At 52.0% G+C, this 6000-nt stretch overlaps 1 long non-coding RNA gene across 1 annotated transcript in view; it reads right to left on the bottom strand.

Annotated features, from left to right (window-relative positions):
- Positions 1 to 6000, bottom strand: part of LOC122913993 — a 100325-nt gene continuing 94325 nt past the window's right edge. The window contains exons 3-6 of the long non-coding RNA XR_006385761.1: positions 4332 to 4422; positions 2250 to 2481; positions 1785 to 1887; positions 1 to 225 (exon numbers count right to left, since the gene is read on the bottom strand). This is a non-coding gene — a long non-coding RNA (uncharacterized LOC122913993). The remainder of the gene's footprint in view (positions 226 to 1784; positions 1888 to 2249; positions 2482 to 4331; positions 4423 to 6000) is intronic.

Genomic DNA, 6000 nt, shown 5'->3' with positions numbered 1-6000 from the left:
TTGTAGGATGTTGAAGAGAATGAACTTGATGAATGGAGGAATTCATTGTTTTACTCATGCATGCATTCATTCATTTGGCCACTCTGGGCCAGGCCACTCCTGAGTTTCTGTAATGATCCTGCCCAGAGTCCTTCTTTCAAAAAATTCCAAGCGTCCAGGGGTCCCAAATTCCAAAACAGCCAGTGCCTGCTGGCCACAAGTCGAAGCAGAACTGTGCATAAAGCCCTATGGGTAGCACAGACAAGAATGTCTTCATTTTACTTGGGAAGGTCTGAAAGGCTTGTGATGTTTCCCCTGGGCCTAAAGGATGTGTAGGGGTTCTCCAGATCAGAAGTATTTAAGAGGATCCCAGGCTAACTTGAGAATTTAGCACCTTGTATTAGTTCTAAAACATCATTCTAGCCCAACATGCTCATTCGGCCCAATGAGAACTGAACCCAGGAGAGGAAGCTAAGGCTTGGGGACGAGACCATCAGAACGCATGCGCTGAACCAGCTCAGGGGCCCAGAGCCAGGCCTCAAGCAGCAGGAGGGGGAAGAAAGCCAGGGAAGGGGGTGGCACCAGCCTAACTCTGGAGAATGCTAGACCCGACACCAGTTTCAGTTCGCTCACGGAGCAGTGTGAACCCCCGTGGGTTATAAACGGAGTTTGTGGGAGCCACATTTGGTGTTGAGCAGAAAAGATGGTAGGATTCTGACGCCACTGCCAATGTGCATTTTCTTCCACGCCACCGAGCAATAAATTCACTCCAGACACTGTCGACCTGGAGGGAGCATCAGATCCCAGAGGCTAGGGGCATAGAATGCCCCCCCCCAAACACCCAAATTGTCACCTCTGCTTCTGACCCACGGGCTAGAAATGAAAGGTTCCTTGGGTTCAATTAGTTGGCTAGAGTGGCTCACAGAACTTAGGAAACCAGTTAACTCAGTAGATCACCTGTTTATTAGAAAAAGCTGTAATTCCTAGAAGAGCTGCATTTAAGTCAAGACGCATGGGAAGGGGCGGGGAGCTTTTCTTCCCACATCCGTGGGGTCACCAAGCCAGAAGCTTCTCCAAACCCTGTCCCTTTGGGCTTTTATGGAGGCTTCAGGACACAGGTATGATTGACTAAATTATTGGCCACTGATAACTGAACTCAGTCTCCAGCCCTTCACTTCTCCCTGGAGGTCAGAGGTGGGGCGGAGAGTTCCAACCTTCTAATCACACGGTTGGTTGCCCTGGCAGCCAGCCCCCATTCTTCGGTGTTTTCCAAACTTCATTCACTTAAACCCAGGTGTGGTTGAAAGGATCTCTTAGGAGTATCAAGATACCTTTATCACGCTTATCACTCGGGAAATTCTGAGGGTTTTAGGAGCTCTGTGCCAGGAACCAGGACAAAGACCAAACACATGCTTCTTATTACAAATCTCAGTTATCCCAGGTGGTATCTGCCCTGTGTTTGGAGAATGGGAGGTAGGTGGGTCGGCGGAAGGGTGCAGGAGGAAAGGCTTCTGTGAAAGCTGGCGGGGAGACCCTGCTCCTGGAGGCACCTCGGCCCTGACCCAGTCCTGGAGCTCTACCTTGGTACTGGCTTCTGTGGTCCCCAAACCCAATTTTCTGCTCTGATTTACAGCCTGATTTACCCATCTAGTGGGCCAATCCCCACTCTATTTCCGCACCACCAGCTCCCAGCGGAGAGGCTGAGGCACAGCCCTCTTCCCTCCCTCCCCTCCACCAACCACACCCTCCCCAGCACGCATGCGCGCCACAGCGGAGGGACTCATCCCCGCGCGTCCCCAGCTCACCTTGATCTTCTCCAGGGAGGCTCAGGAACAGCCCTTCTGGGGAACCAGCTCCAGGGTACCATCAACGCACATCACAGGCTCCACTGAACCAAAGAAGTGAACCCTGCACACACATGCCTGAGTCACTGGGGACTTAAAAACATCAGTCATCCAGGCCCCAGCCCCCATTAATGGAGTCAGAGCTCTGGGCGCGTCGTCAACAGGCCACCCAGCAGACTCTAATAGTGCAGAAGCACCGGCCATGCCAGGTGTCACTGAGGAAGAAGCAGGGCCTGAGCTAGGAAACCGGACGGACGGGTGGCAAAGTGGGTGATTTGGTGGGTGAAGCACGTAAGAGCTGGGGCGCCAAACGTGCTGTTCGTTGGGCTGTCAGTCACCTGGATCGTCACCTTCAGCTTCGACACCTGGGCCCCAGCTGCTGGTGACAGCAGTGGGGGACAGTAGGGAGCCAGGATGGGGACCTACCTGTAGTCCTCGGGACGCAGGCTCTCTGCAGGTAGACGGTTCCTCGGCGCCTGTGTCTGAGTCCACGCCAGAAGGCAAAGTAGGATTCTGAGGTAGAAGACCGGGCAGGGGCTCCAACAGGCCCTCCTGGAAGGGAGACTCTTGCGGCGTAGTGTTACCACCTGGGAGGAAGTGGACGTTCCCCTCCCCCGATGAAGGCCAGTAGCAGTTCTCTGAGATGGTGGGGGATGTGCTGGGAGAGACGGAGGGGAGGATGGCCAGCCTGTGCCCGGAAAGCCCTTTGTCTGCGGACCAGCCCCAGGGAGTACGAGAGGTCTTCTCTGAGGAGGGTATCCTGCTCCACAGGGAGCAGGCCTTTGGGGATGGCTGACTCAGAGACCACATGCTGGGGTCCCCTCAGCCCGAACTCACACCCACGCTCCCCTTAGTGGCCAGTACCTTCCCCTTGTGCTAGGCTCCCAGGACCCTCAGCCCCAAGAGAGCTTCCATGCCAACAAGAGTCAGCAAGGACTAGAACCCACTAGCTGCCTTCCCCCACTAGGCTGAAAGCCTCTTAAAGGCTGGGAGCACCTGGCCCAAGGCAGGCACACACTGGGTACCCCAAAATGGTGGAACCAAACTGAACTTATCAAAGTGAAAGTCAGAAGATCTACCAGGTGGAATGGCCCAAACTCCCTCAAGGTAGGGCTTTCCTTCAAGCATCCCAGTTACCTCTGATGACGGGTAGCTCACTACCTCTTCTCAAGTTAGGCCCACCATCATTGAGCAACTCCTCTATTGAGAAAAAATTTCCCTCCACTAAGTTTCACCCTTGGTAATTCCTTGACCTTCCTAAGACAGCCCTTCAAATGTCTGCAGATGGTTAGTCCTGGCCAAACCTCTTCATATACTTATCCCTCTGCTGTAATCACCAGGCCTCTTAGCAGCACATCTGTTAGGAGCCTGAACTTGAGAGTCAGGCAAACCTGGGTTCAAGGCTGGGCTCAGCTGACCAGTCATTACAGAAGAGCATTATCCCAATACCCGCACAGAGCAAGCTCTCAAAGTCACATCAAAAATCCCGGTTACCTACAGGCTTTGAATTTTTTCTCTCTTTTTTTAAGTTTTTAGTTTAATTCCAGCTACTTTCAGTGTGATGTTAGTTTCAGGTGTACAATATAGTGATTTAGCCCTTCCCTACATCACCTGGTGCTCATCAGGACAAGGGCCCTCCTTCATCCCCAACCCCTAGTTTACCCTTCCCCCCACCCCCTCTACCTATGGACTTCGGGTGGTCATAATGTATCAACAGAAGTCTGTTGATTGTAACAAATGTACCACTCTGGTGGGACTTTGGTAGTAGGGAAGGCTGTGCATAAGGGGGTCACAGGGTATATGGGAAATATCTATACCTTCCCCTCAATTTTGCTGTGAACCTAAAACCGCTCTTAAAAATTATCTTAAAAAAAAAAAGTCCCTGATACTCCACAGTTTGGAAAAACAACAACACAGCACCAACTCCCTCTCATTCTGAGGACCAGGGATAAAATAGGATTCCTGGAACAGATCTGACCAGCAGGGATGGGAGATGGAAGTGGTGGGGGGGCGGTATCTGCCTGTCTTCCCTGAACCTGGCCCATTCCCTCTTACATGGTGGATACAGCCAACCCAGCTGACCTCCATAATGATAGTGACACAGAACACTGGGTGGCGTGGGCTCAATCCTGGTGGCTAAATTTCTGGGTGGGTGGGTGGATGGACAGGTGGATACATCGATGGATAGGTGCGTGGGTGGGTGGGTGGTTGAATGGATGGATGGGTGGATGAATGGATGAACGGACGGATGACTGGATGGATGGATGGGTGGCAGATGGATGGATAGGTGGTTGGGTGGGTGGGTGGATGGATGGATGGATGGACAGATGAGTGGCTGGATGGCTGGTTGAGTGGATAGGTGAAGGGGGGATGGGTGGCTGGATGGATGAGTAAACCTTTGAATCCTTTTCATGTGTGCTACTTCTAGACAGGTCTCTCTCACCCAGTACTTGGGCTATTTTCTCCCCTAAATATGGTGATTTTCATGTTTCTCTGCTCTTCATTTACCTTAATGAGCGGGGTCAGCGTTTCAGCCTGGCACAGTCCTTTCAGATGATTCTATCACCAGTTCTGTTCACAGCAGACATCTGTTGAAGCCCTGGCGGAAGGAGAGAGGTGGGCTTGAGGGTCCAGCTGATCTTGAGTCCACCCCTAGATGCACCGTTTCTCAGCTGTGTGTACCTAAGGCAAGTTGCTTGTCTTCCCTGAGCTTTATAACTCAAGCTCTGAGAAGAGACTGCTGAGATGAATAAAAACCATTGTAGATAGGGAAAGTTATTTATAAAGCAGATGACAGTGGCACCTACCAGAGAGGGCCGCTGCGGGGATTAAAGGAGAATCATCCCTTTGTAAAGATATAACACAACACCCGAAGCAGAGTGAGTGCTCGGTGGAGTCAAGCTAGGCGGGAATTATCTCCTACTATTATTTTCCCCACGGCCTATCTGCCCTAAGCCGCCAACTGTGGCAGAGAAACGGGACCTGTCACGAAAATGACGTCAGGCTTTAGGACACTTGCCAAGTCCCAGGGAGGAGCCCAGCTCTGTGCCCTCCTGGCTACATAGTGACCACCATGGTTTGCATCTTCCCTCAGGACCCACCAGCTCCTGGGAGGGACACAGATGTGGAGGGACTGGGATGTGTCCCTCCAAGGCATGGCCCTGATTGAGATGCCTGAGGTCATGTTTACTCCAGGGGAAGGGCTCCCAATGTGTCCCCCAGAGTGGCATCTGCCCAAATGCCCCAGGAGACTCCTGAGGTGGGAAGCAAGAGGATGGGTCTCGGCTTCCGTCTGTTTTACCTACCAGGATTCCGTGTAAGGTTTTACCACTTTGTTGCCTTTAACTTCCCTTTTTTTTTTTTAAATTTTTAAAAAGATTTTATTTACGTATGTATGTTTTTATGGCTCCTTGCTATGCAGGGATGCGGGGCTCAATCCCTGGGATCATGACCTGAGCCAAAGGCAGATGCTTAACTGACTGAGCCACCCAGGCATCCTATGTGGTTTTTTAAATTAATACCATACAAACGAGAGTGTACAAACCTTAAGGGTACAACTGCACACGTACACACCCACGTCACGCTCCCCCACCCAGACGTTCACTCAAGCTCCCTCCCAGACAATCCCCCCTTTTGGGAACTTCACGGGAACAGAATCCTACAAAGGACACACTTCCTGGGGTGTCTGGCTCCTTCCACCCCCCAGGGTGCCTGTGAGACGTATCCACGAGGCGTGTACCTGCTTGTTGTGTACCATTGCGTTGTGCGACTCCACTGCCATGTATTAATTCTGTCACCAACAGAGAGGTGTGCTGTTTCCGGTTGGGGCCAATTATGAATAAAGCTGCCACGACATTCTTATAGGTAACTCTGGGGCACGCGACCCTCATCTCTGATCGGCATATACCTGGAGGGGGCCTCGCATTCACAGGTCCGGTCCAACTGTCTTCCAAAGCGATTGTGCCCACTTCTGCCCCCACCAGGGGTCCACGAGTGCTCGAGCGACTCTACTTCCTCACCTGTGCGTGGCGTCCCCTGTTCTTTCTGGGGCAGCCACTCTGGTAAGGGCATGGTGGTGTCCCTTTGTGATTTTCATTTGCCTTTCCCTGATAACGAAGGATGTCAAGCATGTTTTCACATGACTAGCTGAGATTCGGGGTTTTATAAGGATCCCCCT

The sequence above is a fragment of the Neovison vison genome, chromosome 7 (genome assembly GCF_020171115.1).
Source record: "Neovison vison isolate M4711 chromosome 7, ASM_NN_V1, whole genome shotgun sequence".
Classification (NCBI taxonomy): Eukaryota; Metazoa; Chordata; class Mammalia; order Carnivora; family Mustelidae; genus Neogale; species Neogale vison.
The sequence above is the reverse complement of the archived record's forward strand: the minus strand, read 5'-3'. Positions and strand labels throughout refer to the sequence as shown.